Here is an 18,100-nt window from a genome sequence, read left to right as displayed (position 1 = left end):
AAATGAAAGAAAAAAGCAAAGAAAAATAAAGAAAGGAAAGGGGAATGGACAAGGGAAAGAAAGAAAAAGAAAAAAGAAATGGAAAGAAAAATGAAAGAAAGAATGAACAAAGAAAGAAAAGAGAGAGGAAGGAAAGAAGGAAGAAAGAAAAGGAAGGAAGGAAGAAAGAAAGAGAACAAGCTTAGAAACCCTTCGATGAAGCTTTTTCTACCTCCTGAGTCAAATAAAAGCTCTTTCTTGGCAGTGAGTTTGTGTGCGAGGTGTGGTGACTTGAATTCAGGAAAGAGCCCGAGAGAAGTGTGCTTCTTCTACCGAGAGCAGTAGTACCCTTAGCATGTCTTCCTGCATTTATAGGCAGCCAGGGAACTCCAGGCCATTTTCCATGGTGCTCACCTTCAGGGGGTAACTCAAACCTCAGTCCTGGGCAGCCTCATCTGGGTTTTAATTCCGATACTACCATTTATGAGCAGCGGGCCATTGGGGAGGTCGCTTAACTTCTTGCAGTCTGCTTTTCCTTGTTTCCAAATCCTGGGATTATCACCCCTCCCTTGAAGAATTGTTGGGAAGAATGGAAGGGCCATTGTGCATGAAAATTATTGGCAGAGGGCTTGACCCAGAGGAGCACTTCCATAAATGAGACACCTGCCTCGTGCGTTTCTTCTCCCTCACTCTGGTCAGATGTTATCGGAGGTGCCCTGGGCTGCATTGGTGAGATTCTCCCTGGCTCTGGGGTCATGGGTGAGAATAACAGGCAAAAGAGTGCCAAGGGCAGGGCATGGCATGGGGAGCTCCACCCAGTGCCAGCAATAGGGGTGCAGATCTATAAAGAATTGCAAAACAATGACAAATCAACTAAAATGAGATCTGTTTTTTGGTTTTTTGTTTTTGTTTTCCTGAGACATTGTCTCACTCCCTTCACCCAGGCTGGAGTGCAGTGGTGCAATCTCAGATCGCTGTAGGCTTCACCTCCCAGGCTCAAGTGATCCTCCTACCTAAGCCTCCTGAGTAGCTGGGACTACAGGTATGCACTACCATGCACAGTATATTTTTGTATTTTCTGTAGAGATGTGGGCTCACTATGTTGCTCAGGCTGGTTTTGAACTCCTGGGCTCAAGCAATCCACCCACCTCAGCCTCCCAATGTGTTAGGATACAGGCTTGAGCCACCACGCCTGGCCTCTTGAAACACTGCATACAGCCCCTGAGATCTGTTTTTTACTAGCACCATGTATCCCCACTTCTAAATAATGTCATAATAAAAACTCTTCCCTGACAAAATTTTTAATGATCTAAATGTTAAACGATAGCTGTGGTTACTGTTGAGTTTTAGTACTCTATAGGCTTCAAATCAGCACATTGTAATTCTTTACCTTTTTTTTTTTTTTTTTGGAGTGCAGTGGCGCAATCTCGGCTCACTGCAACCTCCACTTCCCAGGTTTAAGTGATTCTCCTGCCTCAGCCTCCCGAGTAGCTGAGATTACAGGCACACGCCACCATGTCCGGCTATTTCTGTACTTTTAGTGGAGATGGGGTTTCATCGTGTTGGTCAGGATGGTCTTAATCTCCTGACCTCGTGATCCGCCTGCCTCGGTCTCCCAAAGTGCTGGGATTACAGGCGTGAACCACCGCACCTGGCCAAATTATTTACCTTTTAATAAATATGTCTTATATGGAAGTTAATCCAGAAACTTCCTGGTTATGTGAAAATAAGCGCTTATTTGAAGAGTCAGTTCATAATGGCTTGGAATTCTTTGAGCTCGCGTTGCCTGCCATTTGTTTCTTCCATGCTTATTGTGCTGAATATTCCTATAATAGATTTGAAAAAAAAAAAAAAAACAATGATTGCAAAAGACAAACAGAAGTTGAATTACCTCATTTCTGACACTGAAACATTTTGAGTGTTTATTTGTGTTTAAAATTTGAAACTGAAACACTGAAAATTGGTGCAGTATGAAATTTTTGTTAAGTGCAAATTTTAGTTCATACATAAAATATTTTACTGAATGTAAATCATAGCTTTAAAATGGAAATGCACTCTTATTTTAAAATTATAATTATTCCTTTTAAAACTAAATAATAGATCCAGTAAATAAAATATTACCACAATTGCATGATTTCACAGCTGCCTGACTTGTATTTTTTGTAGACATTTTGGTTTTATTAAAATTTACTTAGAAGTCGCCGGACAATTCTTTATATAAAATAATATATTATAAAGAAAGGATCAAAGCTCATGCTGTAAGGTGGATATAAAACCCTTGATTAAATAGTTGTGCCTTTCCCTTTTATGTATGTATAGTAAATTTTCGCTCCCTCCCTTCCTTTCTTCCTTTCTTTCTTGCAAGGCTGGCTATATGTACAAAAATATAATAAAGAAAAATTTTCACTGCCTTTCCTGGCCACATTATTTTTAAAATTTCCAATTATTGATAGAAATAACTTTGTTGAATAGAGGAGGAGGTATTAAGGATGATCTGCTGTGGGTGTGAAATGTGGGAGATAGGCCACTGACAATAGGTTTCCCTGTCCTGAGCACAGAACACCCAAAAAGGCATGTAGGTGCCAAAGCACGGGGCCTCCCAGTTGTTTAAAGAAAATACTTTTTCTCGGCTAAGGGCATTGATTTTCCACAGTCCTGTGAGCTCCAACCTTAAGGAAAATAGCAGCAGCAGTAGTCAAAACAAATAGCTTCTCCAGGCATCAGGCAGCTATTTCCATCCTTTCCTTTCCCAAATGGCCCAGACTTAGACTTCCTTCAGTCTGCTTCAGACGATCCAATAGTTGCACCTTAAAGTCAGCCCACTCTGCAAACTGTGGAGGAAGGAGCAGCCACGTTGTAATCTTTTCTCCGTAAAGTTCATTGATTTCTTCCTGTTGCAGTGCTTTTTTCCTAATGCCCTTTTGAGACTGAATTAAACTTTAATTCTAGCTGAAGAGGAAGTGCCGGGAGGGTTGGACAGCACTGCTGCACCATCAGTGCGACCATTGGGGAGTTAATTATGCTCTAACTCTTTTGTGGCTTGGAGCTCATTACTTCCCCTTCCCCTTAGCCCCCCTTCCCTTTAGAGCTGTTTAGTTATTTCCAGCTGAAGTTGCTCATCGCCTGGAAGAGTCTCCTAGGACTCAACTGCTTACCAAACAATAACTGGAGCTCTTTCTGTCCTGCTATAAATGCTCTACTTCACTGGAGATGTTTCTTTTCATGATAAAAGCCTGGCTTTGTATACAGTCAGGGCAGTGCCCTCCGTCTTGCTGGACTGGGCCAGGCCAGGTCAGTAGTAAAATGCATGATGCAGTGTCATGGGCAGACAGCAGCTAATCTATTTCCCCAGCATGTCATTAACACAGGTGAACACAATCCACATCAAACATGGTTTCTTTTTTAAAGGCCCTATTTATAGCCCATTAGTAGTTAGGGCGAGTGAGAACAAGGTTTTTGGTGGTAAGAATGCAATCCATCACAGTAATTAAATGGGTTTAAGTATGGTACTAACCTGGAGAGTGCAAAGAGTTCTAACTTGACATATTTACCCCCCAGAATGAACAAAGGCAAGGAAAGTTCCTGTCCACTGTCAGAACAGGAACCTCTGTCTTTCAGTGTGTTTCTGCTTTTAGGAACTCTCTCCATCTCTGTTTTCCTTCATGTTCTGTCTCTCTTTAAATCTCTTTCCCTGTATATCCCTGTCTGTCTTTGTTTTCCTAGCAGATTTCTTTTTTTTTTTTTTTTTTAACAAAACACTTCTTCACTTTAACGCTACAATATCGAATAGCATAAGTAAATCTTCCAGAAATTAAACCAAAAACCAAAACAAAACAGAAAAACCTTTACCATATTGCCCCTACTTTCAGCATTTTACCCTCTAGGCATCTTGCCAACTCCAGTCAGAGTAATGCACTTGGCTATGCAATTAGATTTTTCATCAAGATTTCAGAGTGGTCCTGGTACTGCCTCACATCTCCCTTGCTACCTGCTTTGGTTCAAGGGCAAAAATTCAAGCCACTTGGCTGGTTAGATCCCCCCCTTAGCCTCCATCCCTGCTGAGAATGTGAGCTTTCCCATAAAATGCTGATCTTTGGTGCTTACAAAATAAGCAGCCAAAAGCAAATCTCAAGCTCTGAGCGTGTAATTTTTACCTGTACACTGAAGCGTATCATGGACCCTAGAGCCAAGGTGCTGAGGCGCCAGGGATATCGAACTAATTTCACACAACCTCCAGAAGCAGCTGCCTGCGGAGGGCCCCGGCCGCTGTTTCATACACAGAGCAGCAGCGCACACTGGTTTAGGATGGGAAATGAAGAAGTGGCACCATATCTAGTTGCAGCCACAGGGGCCACCAAAGCAGGCAGGATGTAATTATCCTTGATGCATCTCTTTGCCTCCCAACTTCAAGAAGTTTGTAATTCCTCCTTACATAAAAAATTATATATGGTCATAATGCCAGCCATTGCTGGCTTCCAGAAACAGCTTTCAAATTTGCCTCTCTGGAAAAGGTGACCCAGGAGGGAGAATGCAAACACTAGCAACCACGTTTCTGAGGGCCTGGCTCCAGGCAGACAAGACAATGTGAGAATTTAGGGTCATCAAAAAAAAAAAAAAACACCAGGTCAATCTATTTTTCATAAACATATATTTTATGCTACAGTAGTCATGGTATACCAGAAGAAGATTATATATTTTTTTTACCCTTCTACTATAGCAGCAGGCTTTACGTTGATAAAGGGAAGTTATGTACCTAATAAATCACATTTAATGACTATAAACTACATTTTTTCTTTTGCCCCTTTAAAAATCATTAACTATAGCATACATACAGAAAAGTCTAGTATAACAAATAATGAACACCATTATTTCAAAGGATGCAACATCATCAGTACCCCAGGAACCCTCATCTTACTTTCCCCCAACAACCCCTCATCTCCCAGGGGAAAGCACTTTATTCTGACTTTTAAGGTGATCACAAATTTCTTTACATTTTGACCACCTCTATATCCCTAAGCATTATAGTTTAGTGTTGCCTGCTTTGGAACCTTAGATAAGGAAAATCATATACAAGATATTATTTTATATCTTTGCCTCTTTCACTCTATATTGTTTATGAGCTTCATTAATGTTAAGTGCATCTCTAGTTGGTTTGTTTTTATTGCCATTTAGCATCCCAGGGTATGAATATGCTACAGTTTACCCACTCCCACTGGGTATTTATTTACCCACTGGTATTAACATTTGGGTATGTTCCCTGGTGCCTGAATTTATCTAGGGTTTTTATGTAGGAATAGAATTGCTGGATCATAGAGATGTATATCTTCAACTTGACTAGTGTTCTGTGTGTGTCTGTTTGGCATCCACTCATCACAGGGCCAAGTATATTAACTGTTTTTTTTTTTTTCTTATTTTCTGTGTTCTTGATTCTGTGGCACTTGGAGGCATTGCAGATCCAGGCAGATGCTACCCCTCCCAGAGTTAGCCAATTCCTAGAGATTGCAAAGGGCTTGGCAGAAAGCATACTTTTCATATACAAGCCAAACCAATCCAGGATCTATAGTCCCAACCGCCCTCCTTATCTAACTCTCACACACCAAGCCAATACTTCTTCTGCCCTAAGTTATCCCAGGGCCAAGTTCCAGGCAACTTGAGACCACCCCTGTAACCCAAGGGCTGATAGAGGCTATTCAAACTAGCTCATCCTAAACTGTTTACTCCACCCCGCCTTCCCTTTTCAAGGAAACCCTGATAAAGGCCGTGCCCCCAGCTTTCCCCTACCTCCTGTCTTCTGCCTCCTGACCATACCCATGCTTCCCACGTGGCCCTGCATGGTGAGCGTGCCCCCTTCTCTTGGGAAATGAAGTAATAAATTCTACAGTGGCATCAGCTTCTCTGTGTTGTCACTCAGTCATACCTCTATAAATTAAGCCCTGGGTATAATTTCAGAACAACTAGAAAATGTCAAACTGCTTTTCAAAATGCTGGTGTCACTTTATACTCCCACCAACAGTGTATCAGCACCTTTCCAGAGATGCTCCTTGAATAAACAGGATATTTGATTGTTGTAATATCATAAAATCAGAATTTGAGTACATCTGGGTGAGCTTCCTGTTTCAGAGATCTGTGCTGAATGCATAGTGAGGTCATTGCTGCAAAGCCATGGTCTTAGCCTTAGTCCTGGCGGTGGGGCAGTCAGGAGGGCACCTGACGGCATGCTCATTGGGTCTTTAAGGAGAAACCTTAAGATTCACGGTGAGTGGTGAATGTTGATTCTTTTGCATTCTGATGTAATGCTTTATTTTTAAAGCACTGAGCTATTTTCTGAATCCGCATATGCTTTAGTTGTCTGCTCAATATCTAGTTCTCCTGTCTTTCTTACCAAGAGAACTCTGATTTGGTTTGGGAGACAATGTGCCCAGCCCTAGTGATGGATCACGCCTGGCCCAAGTCAGTCGAATAATTTCCTTTCAGCTTACCAGCCTGCCTCACCTTTGGGGGTGAGACTATCCCTTGATCATGTGACTTGGTTTTGGCTGATGAGATATGAGCAGAAGCCTGGGGAGGAGGCAGATGTAGCTGGAACCCCCTTATCATTTCTTCCTGTGCTGACTGTTGGAGTTATCTCCAGAGCTTTAGGAAACATCTTGAGGTGATAATTGAATAGAATTTTCGAGTCCTGATAATGGCAAACCACTGAATCAATATCAGCAGCCACTTTGGTCCAGACTTCTTATGTGAGAAAATAAACCCTTGCTTGTTTAAACTGGTTGTTCAGGTTTTTTTGTTGTGCAGCTACATGCACTCTTAACTAATACACTGAAGGAAGCCTAAGTGTCTTCGTGCAGAAATTTGTAATTTAAAGGGGAGTAGAGTGGGAAATGTTGCGTCTGAATGATGCAAACATGAACACATGGAGGATTGCCTTTGCCTTTTATTACGTACCCACTTCTTTAATTTTTCACATATTAATCTATGTATTTTTCTATCACACATCTGAGCATTTACTATGTGCTAGGCATTGACTTTGGTGCTGGGGATAAATAAGACAGTGTTGTTGTCCTCAAGGGCCTTGTACTTTATTAGGCAGACAGATACAGAAGTAGTAATATGAATACTGATAATGTCAGTGTGATAAGTGAATGACAGAGGAATGTCCAAAGTACATGGTTAGCACAGAAGAGGAGTGCATCACTTAGCCCAGAGTTGGCAGGGGTTGGGGAAGGGTGGCAGATAACCCAGGGAGGAAGTGAGTTATGGATAGTTGCTATTGTTTAATCTTGAAGTCTTGAAATGTCAAAGAGGATTTAAAAGTCACCTAGAAGGGAAAGGACATTCCAGGCAGAAGGAACAGGGTATGTAAGGGCACAGAGGTTTGGATCCATGTGATATGTTGGGGAACCACTGTCCAGTATTATTGGAGTGTGGCCCTTGAATCAGTGTAAATGTAGTTCCCAATATGAATGGGGCAGTAAGTGTCAAGTGCACATTTGTGATATAAGGTGACACACTTGAGTTGTCACTTTTACAGCAGGGGCCATGGAGTTCATCTGTAGTGGGACCAGGTCATGGGGTCCATTAGTCATGGGACCAAGATCAATCCTTGGCAGTCTTGTTTGCTAGGGATAATCTAATTTTTAAATGGCAAGTAAGTTTTGTCTTGTAGTCAGATCTGATTGGTAAGTAAGCACCCAGAATTCTATATTTTAAAGAATCAGAAGCTATATCTATTATGAGCTAGAAAGCCTTGATTGATGGTGTGGAGCCCATGGCCATGAATTTGCCACCCTTTTTCTAAATGCCTTGCTCTGCAGTAGTTCAGACCCTGTGGAGGAGCCCTCCAGAATCCAGCTCATGCTGTTTGCATATTGCTTGCTTTATTATGTGTGCAATGCTGCTCTAATCACCAGAGTTACCATTATAAACTGCATCAGCCATCTGCGTGCCTGGGAAGAACAGACACTAGGGTGAACACAATTTAAACTCTCTTGGCTTTCAAATGACAGGAAGATGAGGTACTGAATGTCAAGGTCTTATTTAAGGAATGATAAAACAACCCGCTTCATGTGCTATCATTAGAGCAACCACATTTGTTATAGATAAAAATGAAGAACAATTTATATTTTGAGTCTTTCTCTCTCTCTCTCAAGCTAAAATGATCTCAACATTCCGTCCTACAAGCTGTAATGGTACAATGTGTATTATATAGCAGGCTGGTTTGATTCGCAACTCTGAAAGAATCAGTTTCCTGGTGCTGAAAAATAAAAGCCCTCTGTATTCAAGCGAAACCCAGCCTCAGGTAGCTGGGTTCTGGAACACATCTATATTAAATCAAGGGACTGGAGAGAAACAGTTCTAGGTGCTAAATTAATATGATCAATTTATTTTTAGTGCACCTATGGAAGACAAAGGTGATTTTCTTGTTAAATGGCTACTCCCAGATCATGTGGGCAGACCCCAGTCACATAAATGTGCATGCTAAACCTAAAAGACCCTTGACCTAATGAAGACAAGAAAAGAGACACCCTCCAATGCCACAGGAACACAGGTAAGAGCAGCTCCTGGGTGTCTGTGGCAGAAAGAAAAACTATAGAGCATTTTAGCACTGAAGTGACAGCCAGGAGAAATCATTCTTTGTTGTGTGGACTTGCATGGGTTCGTTGTCATCCCTGAACCCAGTTTCCTCATCTGTAAAATGAGAAAAATACTCCACACCTTCATTAAATCGATCTGGTCAAATGAGATTGTGTGTGTGAAATGGTCATTAAATTATATAACACCATGTAAATATTAGGTAGCATAATTACTATTGTTACCTCATAAGGCTATTACAAGATTCAGAAGAGATAATGTAGGTGAAATCACTTGGAAAAGTACTATGGAAAAATCTGGAAAAGTACCAATGTAAAATGGTAGTTGAAGTAATAGTATCAGTAGTTTCAGTTATGAGAGGCTAGAGACAGTATGAGAAATACACGAGAGAGTACAAAGGCATTATGGAAATAAAAGGTTTAGAGCATTTGAAAAACAGGCAAGTGGTCATTTCAATAAAAACAGAAGACAAACCCTGGAATTTTCCAGAACAGAAGCATCCATGTTAGTGGAGTTGTGAACAGGTTAGGAGTCATTATTCAGACAGTAAGTCCATACGGCATTTTATACTTAATAGGCCTTTTCGATGATCAGAACGAGAGACTGACTCAGGTTACAGTGAAGAAATCGAGATTCATTGGTGGATACATGTAGGCAGAAATCTGTACCAGACCTCATGGTGGAATTGCAAAGAGCCAAGACTTATGGAGAATGGTATGTCCATCAGGAACTAGGAGGTTATACAGGATCAGAAGCAACTCTGGAGGCTGGCTTGTCTTGTGGTCCTACAGCAGCAGGAGTTTTCTAATTTTCTACTATTTATGCCACTGCACAACGAGTATCTCATTGCTCTTCTGCATGTCACTCAGTTTTAGCTGTCTAGGACTGCAGGCTTTCCCCTCGCTTTTGCCTTCCCAGGCTTCCTCTTGCCTGTGGCTTCTGCTGCTCTAGGTTTCTGCTGAAGGCCTCTGGGCTTCTGTTTCCTTCCTACTTTTCAATTCATGAATATCTGTATGATTCTCATTTAGACTCTTCTAGAGAGGGACTCTGAGTGCTTCCATTGATCCCCATTGTCTGTGCTGGGCTCGGCTTTTGTGTCAGGCCGACTCAGAGAGGAGCTGCTCTGAGGTCAGACTTCCACACCTAGATTGTGATGGTTAATACTGAGTGTCAACTTGATTGGACTGAAGGATACAAAGTATTGATCCTGGGTGTGTCTGTGGGAGTGTTGCCAAAGGAGATTAACATTGGAGTCAGTGGGCTGGGAAAGGCAGACCCATCCTTAATCTGGTATCTAATTGGCTGCCAGCAGGGCTAGAATACAAGCAGGCAGGAAAATATGAAAAGAGAGACTGGCCTAGCCTCCCAGCCTACATCTTTCTCCCATGCTGGATGCTTTCTGCCCTCAAACATCATGCTCCGGGTTCTTCAGTTTTGGAACTCAGACTGGCTCTCCTTGCTTCTCAGCCTGCAGATGGCCTGTTGTGGGACCTTGTGATCATGTGGGTTAATACTTAATAAATTCATATATATATATATTCCATTAATTCTGTCCTTCTAGAGAACCCTGACTAATACAGGGTTCAGACCAATCACCTGTGAATGAGGAAGGAGAGTCACCTGATCTGAACCTAGCAAGAACCCCTTCCCTTGGGTCTATTGGCAGGCAGGCACGCCACAGTTTTCCTGTTCAGTACACGTGTGAGGATGCTTGGAGTTCTGTGACCCTCAGTTTACTTTCCACTACTAGGTCAGTAGGAGCAGTGGCTTGCAAAAGGCACTTTCTGTAAAAACATAACACATTAAACAAATACCCTAAGTACGATTGTGATGATAATGATGGCAAACAAGATGAAGGAGGAGGAGGAGAGGGAGAAGAAAAAGAAGAAAAATGTAGGGATTTTGAAATGTCTTCCTTTTAAGACACTATGAAAGAAAATATACACTGCAGAGCAGGTGTGTCCAATATTTTGACTTCCCTGGGCCACACTGGAAGAAGAATTGTCTTGGGCCACACATAAAATACACTAACACTAACGATAGTTGATGAGCTAAAAAAAAAAAAAAAAAAAAAAAAAAAATCTCATAATGTTTTAAGGAAGTTTATGGGCCAAATTTAAAGCTGTCCTGGGCTGCATGTGGCCCGCAGGCCACGGGTTGGACAAGCTTGGTGTAAAGTGTCAGGAATATTATGCTTGGCTGGAGTCGAACTTTGTTTTGGATTCTGATTATTTTATCTAAAGTAGCTTCGAAGTGGCTTCCTCGACATAATTAAGAATCTCAGAATTTTGGAACAGAAAGAAAACTCAAAGAAATCTATTCTTTGGTTAGACCGTTTTGCATGGTGTAATCCCTACATCTTAGAGAAGTAGAAATGAGGCTCTCTGAGGCTGAGTGGCCCGGCAAGCTTAGGAGACCTCTGTTCTGTGATTTCAGAACACAGCGGTGATTTCAGAGATTCTCTGCCACAGAGCTGCTAACTCTGGTTGGCTGGTTTCCACTTGGGCGCTTGTGTAGATGGAAACCTTATTGGCTTAAATAGTTACCTCTTTCTTGGGGGCAGCTGGCCTGGAATTCCTGCCAATCTTTCCCTTATAAAACAGAAATCTGTTTTTTCTATAAAGGCGTGGTATATTTTCTAAGCTTTATTTTAGACCCTGGGTGTTCCCAAGCCATCTTTCACTGTCACATTCTTACTTCCAATTTATTCAACCTCAGAGCTGTTACCAAATAGCTAGAACCAGAAGCCACACTAGTTTCCAGGTGTTTGTAAAGGATCTGGCCACTAACAACACAAAACAAAAATAATATCACAATGTCACTGCCATTGTAATCAATCTCCCAACTTTATCACACAACAATGGCTATCTTGGGTGAAGCTTTTTATAAGTTTTGTGTTCTGCCAACAAACAACCAAAAAATAAAATTGGCACTGGATTAAAAAAAATCATATGTTACAGTGGTAGCTGAGGTGTTCTTGTGGTTCTAAAATGATAAACAAAATAACCAAAATATGTATAAGATATCTGCCATGTTTTAACTGTGTGGCTCTGGGCAAGTTACTCAGTCTCTACCCTTTACAATTCCTATTTGAACACTAGGATATTTGTGTTCTTAGCACTGTCGTTGGCTTACAGGAAATGCTTAACAAACTACCTATTAATATTGAATATCTTTTTATTTAGTCATCATAAGAACTGTATAAAGAATGAAGCTCAGAAAAAAATCAAGTAATTTGCTCAAGTTCTAAAAAGCAGTAAGTGGTAGAGTTAGCAGAATTGGAATCAATTTTCTGAATTCAATCTGGTGGCCTTTTTGCTTCACCAGAGCTAACCACAACTGCCATGTTTTAGGGCTAGGCAATGGGAACCCCAGTGTGTATCCTGGATCTGACTCTCAGCTCCCAGAATTTAGAAACCCCAGTGCAACCCCTGTCCAGTGCCTCTCTCCTTGGAGGCATCTTGTGGGCCATGCCAGCGCCCACTGTCCCTCTGCTCTGACAGGCGGCAGGATCCTGGGATCTGGAGGTGTTGAAGGAGAGCTGTAATTTTCTTCCTCCCCTGCCCATGGTTTGGACTGTTTGACACTCCCTGAAGGGCCTCAAGAACTTCTTGCCATAAACTCTAGGCTCCTTATCTTGGTAAATCAACATAATGCTCACCGAGTGGGCTTTCCTCAAGTTGGGGTGGCTGATGTGTATGGAATTACTCAGTAAGATTTATTGAGAGCCTCACAGAAAACTTGGCAGGTTTTATTTCTTAAGTGATGACAAAGGTGGCCCTTGCCAGTGAAAGGCCACACTGTTGGCCAGCCCTTCTGAAATAGTCTTGTTGACTAAAGTTCTGTGCAGGATTTTATTGGCATCTTTAAATAGACGAATTGGCGGCTCCTCATTTTCTTTTTTATTGACAGAGGTGGTGGTGAGGCTTGCTCTCAGATGCTGTCAGGGAGCATCATCTGACTGCCTTTGGTACCCTGGGGGAGACAAACAAAAACTTGAGTGAAAGGAAAATGAGAACTCACCTGAAACCAAGAAGAGTCTTTGGAGAAGGATTTTTGTGTAGGTCATCTGGAAAGTGTTTACTCTCAGCGGTTATGCATAACTATAGTCTTAAGAAGAGAGTGAGGTGGGGGTGCGAGTAAGGGTGGGAGTGGGGTATGGGTAAACGAGTGGGTAGAGATGTGTCTGTGTGCCCAAAAAACTGCCCCAAAGCAAACATGGTCACATGCACACATCTAAACAAATGTCTCTTAAGACTTTCGCCTCCAGCATACTCTGCAGTCACTGCATTTGTTGACTTGCTTGTCTTATCCAGCAAAAGATGTAGACGATTTCCACTATCTCTCCATAGACCCTCACTAAGTCGATTGCCTGACCAAGTTGCCAGTCAGCCCATGAGCAGTCCAGACAGTGCAGAATTTATAGCAAAGGAATTTTTATGATTTCTCCCTGCCCAACCCCCACGAAGAAGCAAAGGCCCTACTCTTGACCTCGGCATCCCCTTGTTGCTTTCTTCTCGTCCATGACACCTAGGCTTGATATTTTTTACCTTGGGTATTCTTGTGAATATATGCTGAATTTTCATTTATACTGAATACAATTCAGAAGACAGAGGCTTTCCAAGTTTCAGATCTCCTGAGAAAGGTATGAGTGTGTGAGTATGTTAAAGAAAAGCTCTCAGCTTGTCTCATGGTTTAAAGTCCTCCTGAGATATCTGAGCTCAATCTAAGGAATAAAGTAGATTGGTTCCTCCCTGTCTGATGAGTTTTATCAAAATGTGATAAAATGTGGTGAAGAAAAATGGTGGGCCAACTTCGTCATAGTTCTACTAAGGGACACTGTACAGGTAAACCAGGCCATAACTCATTTGTCCTGTGACAGTTTTTATTATTCTGTTTTTATGCAGCTTTGAAGAGTGAGGGGAATTGCCCTAGACAACAGATGTGAGAGACTTTTTTCTTTCTTTCTGTCCTGTGGACAGGCCTCAGGCTCCAGCCCAGTGACTCATTGTTGTAGTATTATATACCTCAAGATGAAGTGTGTGCGGTGGAAAGTGTGGGCAGGATTTATCAGTACGACTTCTTCCTTTGAAGTATCAGGGCAGGCTACTTTGCTGATGGTTTCTGGAACCTAGCCAAGCCCCAATACGCTGTGAAAATAGCCGTCTTAGGTTTTCTTGGCACATGAGCACATTTGCACTTGATTCTCAGACCTCCATTGCTTTCTGATGTTTTTGAGGCCAGCGTTCTTGGGATTTAGGGCCCAGGGCCAGATTGTAACCCTGCCTGTTTGTACTCCTTCAAATGCCCCATCCCAGCATGGTTTTGATGGCTCCAGATACAGACTGTAACACCAACTTGAGTTCCAAAGTGCAGGCTGGCTTTAGGTTGCTTTTAAGCATTCATGCATAAATTTCTCTATAGCCCACATTTCCTACTGCCCTGCCCCCACTAACAAAATGCTGACTCTCAAGGCATTTTACCGTGACAATGCTTGCTACAGCAATGCATCTTTGCATTTTCAGCTTGAAACCAAGGCAATGTGTATGCGGAGAAAAACATAGGAATGCCATGATAACTCTATCAGTAAATTGAAAAAATAGGGCTGGGCATGATGGTTTACACCTATAATCCCAGCACTTCAGAGGCCAAGACCAGTGGATTACTTGAGGCCAGGAGTTTGAGACCAGCCTGGCCAACATGGTGAAACCTTATCTCTACTAAAAATACAAAAATTAGCTGAGTGTGGTGGCACACGCCTCTAATCGCAGCTACTCGGGAGGCTGAGGCAGGAGAATCGCTTGAACCTGGGAGGCGAAGATTGCAGTGAGCCAAGATCATGCCACTGCACTCCAGCCTGGGCGATAGAGCGAGACTCTATCTCAAAATAAATAAAAAAGAAGAAGAAGAAAAAAAGAAAATTGTTCCTTTTCTAGTAAAAAAACAAAACAAAACAAAACAAAACTATCATCTATTTGCCTGTACCTTCCTCCTCCCACCTTTATTCATTGTCATACTGTTATTAATTTTGGGAACAAAGGACATAAGAGCCTAATTATGTTAGACTGCCAGACACCCTTCCAGAGGTGAATGTTTCAGCCACATTTCTCATCACCCAGCTGTGTGTAATAAATAGCTTCCCCGTAAATGCATATTTCCCAATAGATGCCCCATTTCAGGTTTCCCTCTAGCCTGGGAACCAGACTGTCGTTCCTGATTAAAATATTGCCAGCCTGTGTTGGGGAACCCATAACTAACCTTGCTGAGCATCTTTTGCACTTTCTCCTTTTAAGTAGGCAGACCCTTTAATACGGCAACTTGATGTGACTGGGCTTAAATCTGGGGAAAGGCTTAGAAAGCTGGCAGACCCATGTCAATGGCCTCCTAGTTGAAAATTGATATGTTTGCAGGTTGGGTCCTGTTATGGGTTGAATTTTTTCCCCCCAACCCTCCCAAATTATGTGGTGAAGTCCTAACCCCCAGTACCTCAGCATGCCCTTGTTTGGAGATAAGGTATTATAGAGGCAATCAAGTTAAAATGAGGTCATTAGGGTGGACCCTAATCCAATATGACTGACGTCCTTACAAAAAGGGGAAATTTGGGCTGGGCACAGTGACTCATGCCTGTAATCCCAGCACTTTGGGAGGCCAAGGTGGGTGGATCACAAGGTCAAGAGATCAAGACCATCCTGGCCAACATGGTGAAAAACCCATCTTTACTAAAAATACAAAAATCAGCTGGGTGTGGTGGTGCGTGCCTGTAGTCCCAGCTACTTGGGAGGATGAGGCAGGAGAACAGCTTGAACCCGAAAGGTGGAGATTGCAGTGAGCCGAGATTGCACCACTGCACTCCAGCCTGGGTGACAGAGCAAGACTCTGTCTCAAAAATAAAATAAAATAAAATAAAATAATAAAGATTGGTGAGGGGGAAATTTGGAGACAGATCTATATACATTGAGACTGCCATATGAACATAAAGACAGTTCTCTATCAGCCAAGGGGAGAGGCCTGGAGCAAGTCCTTCCTTCACAGCCTTCGGAAGGAACCAATGCTGTGGACACTTTGATCTTGGATTTCCAGCCTGCAGAACTGTAAGCCAATAACTCTGTGCTGTTTAGGCCACCTCATCAGTGGCACTTTGTTGTGGCAGCTCCAGCACACATATATGTCTCTTTGGCAGCAGGCTCTGAGGCAGAGATGAGTATGTACGGCTTATTACGGAGTGCTCTTGGGATAAACTCCCATGGAAGAGAAGGGAAGTGGGCAGATTGGGATGAGGGAGAAGTTGAGCTGTGATGTAGTCCCAGCAAAGGTCTCAGCTAACTCCATGGGAAGGTCTGGAGCTGGTATGGTGCTTCATTGTTGGAATATGAGGTTGGGCCTTTATAACTCCCTTCTGATCAGTCATTGGGTGGGGGCTGCCTCTGCCTAGTTTTCATGAGCCTAGACAAATCCTGAGGAGGACCTACAGCTGGGGATGGTCTTTTGGGAGCAAATTCCAGCTTCTGTGGGATAAATCCTTCAGTCCTCATGGGGGATCTCACAGCACCACCGTGAATACATGTCCCCAGTAGCTGGCTGACTTAAGGGTGGCTTATCACATTTCCTAATTTTCAAAATGGGGTTGAACTTTGTAAGGTGTGGTACTGTTCAGTTGTCTTTCTATCTTACTTTGTAGGTGAAGCAGGCTGTGGCTCCCCCAACACTTTGATCCTGTCCTGGGTGAGAGGTGGGGCATGGGAAGTGTATCAATCATTATCTAGACAGAAAAACAGAAACTATTCTGGATGTTTCAAACAGAAGGAATTAATGGAGAAAGAAGGTTACAAAGGTGTTAGATGGACTGGGGAAGCACACAGAGAGGGAAATGTGCCCCAGAGATCAGGAAGCTGGGTTTTTTCAACCTGGGTTGAAACCTGCAAGCCCATACTGTCTGCTGAGTTTCTAAAGATGCTACTGCTGCTACCATTGCTACAGTGGGATCTACGCTGTTCCCTCTGACCAGGAACCTGGGACACCACATTTTGATGCTGGCGAAACCAGGACTGACACCGCTAAAGCTCAGTGTCACCCATGGAGCTGCCAGAGCCCATAGTTGCTGATCTCGGTACTACTGTTATTGGTGGCTCTACCAGTAGCAGACAAAAAAGGCTTCTTCCTCCTATCTTTTAGCCTTCCTCTAGCAAGTGGACTGCAGTACAGAGGAAGGAATGGAAGAATGGCATGGATCTGGGACCAGCAGACAATAGTCCACTCTCTTTCAGACTAGCTCTTTGCCCTGTCTCTTCTCAGTATACTGTCCTGAGAGGGAGGTCGCATAGCAATGGCCAGGAAGCCCCTCCCCAAGAATGAGGAGAAACCAGGTCTACTAGCTCTCATCCAATATTCTCTGAACCACATCATGGCATAGCTAAAGCCTCACCTCCCTTTTCCTTTCCTTCTGGTTTCCGAGAAGAATACTGGGTCACCACTAAAATGTGGACCTCAAAAGGGCCAATGAGATCAACTATACTACCCAGCCACTTCAGTCAATACCTGTCAAACTGATGTTTCAACTGAATTTCTGGTTAGTTGATTGAATTGGTCAAATAAATGTTCTTTGGACACATTTATTTCTTTGGGACATGGATAAAATAGTAGCATCTACTTATCATGAATACAACTTCTTGTATTTATTATCTATTGACTTTTTACAAATAAAATTCTTGTATTTATTATCTATTAACTTTTCAAGGTGATACATTTTTTCCCCATTCTTCTAGCAACCAGGGACATATCATAAATCATCCCTCTTTCATCCATTTGTTCTTTCAGAAAATATTTACCAGAGTCCAACTATGAACAAGGGTTTGTATTTTGTAGTGGAAGGAATACAAAGAAGTAAAAGAAATAACTGTACCAAGAAGGAGTTGATAGCTACTAAGAAGGAGTACACTTTTACAAGTAAAGTAACTGACCTGAAGAAAGAGAACAAGGAAGTCCTAGAATCAGCCAAGACTTGTGATTGGCAAGCCCAAGCCCTCCCAATAAACAACCCCCTACTTGATGAATACTGAGGTGACACACTCAGTTGCATGAGCTCTAAGATTCAAGTCAATGTCTCTTATTATTTTGAATGGCATCTGATTATAGATTAATATGTGTTTGGTCTAAGGTTACCTTGAAGTGTCTTCATTTGTCCTCATGGAAGTGACTGAGCAGGCTTTTTTTTTTTTCCATGTTGCTTAGCTTTGTAGATACAAATTAAGCAATATATTGTATTCCTTCTGTCTAACCATGTGGTTGGTATAATTTTTCCACAGACAGCTGAATTCAACAGCCTGTGCGTAGTGATTCAACATGAGTAAGGACAAAATGGTAGGCGGTAAAGGTTGTCAGAAGGACACCTGGGCCTTTACTAGATGCTGCCTCTAAAGCCAGACCATCAGATATGGCAAACCTCAGGGTGCTGCCAAATCTTACAGACCAAATTCTTTCACCTGGGAATTTTACCCATCCATCAGACCTAATATTTCTCCTAAATTAGGAG

The 18,100-nt window shown here is 42.4% G+C and overlaps 2 long non-coding RNA genes across 2 annotated transcripts in view; one reads left to right on the top strand and one right to left on the bottom strand.

The window, feature by feature from the left end:
* Positions 1-1,568: 1,568 nt before the first annotated feature.
* Positions 1,569-18,100, top strand: part of LOC116274909 — a 38,266-nt gene continuing 21,734 nt past the window's right edge. Inside the window, exon 1 of the long non-coding RNA XR_004183739.1 lies at positions 1,569-8,527. This is a non-coding gene — a long non-coding RNA (uncharacterized LOC116274909). The remainder of the gene's footprint in view (positions 8,528-18,100) is intronic.
* On the bottom strand, positions 12,412-18,018 carry LOC103885177. The gene is made up of 2 exons (XR_648107.4): positions 17,731-18,018; positions 12,412-12,546 (listed from the first exon to the last, which is right to left on the bottom strand). It is a non-coding gene; the product is annotated as an uncharacterized LOC103885177 (long non-coding RNA).

Source organism: Papio anubis, chromosome 5 (genome assembly GCF_008728515.1).
Source record: "Papio anubis isolate 15944 chromosome 5, Panubis1.0, whole genome shotgun sequence".
Taxonomy (NCBI): domain Eukaryota; kingdom Metazoa; phylum Chordata; class Mammalia; order Primates; family Cercopithecidae; genus Papio; species Papio anubis.
Note: the sequence above shows the minus strand (reverse complement) of the source record. Positions and strands in the feature narration are given on the sequence as shown.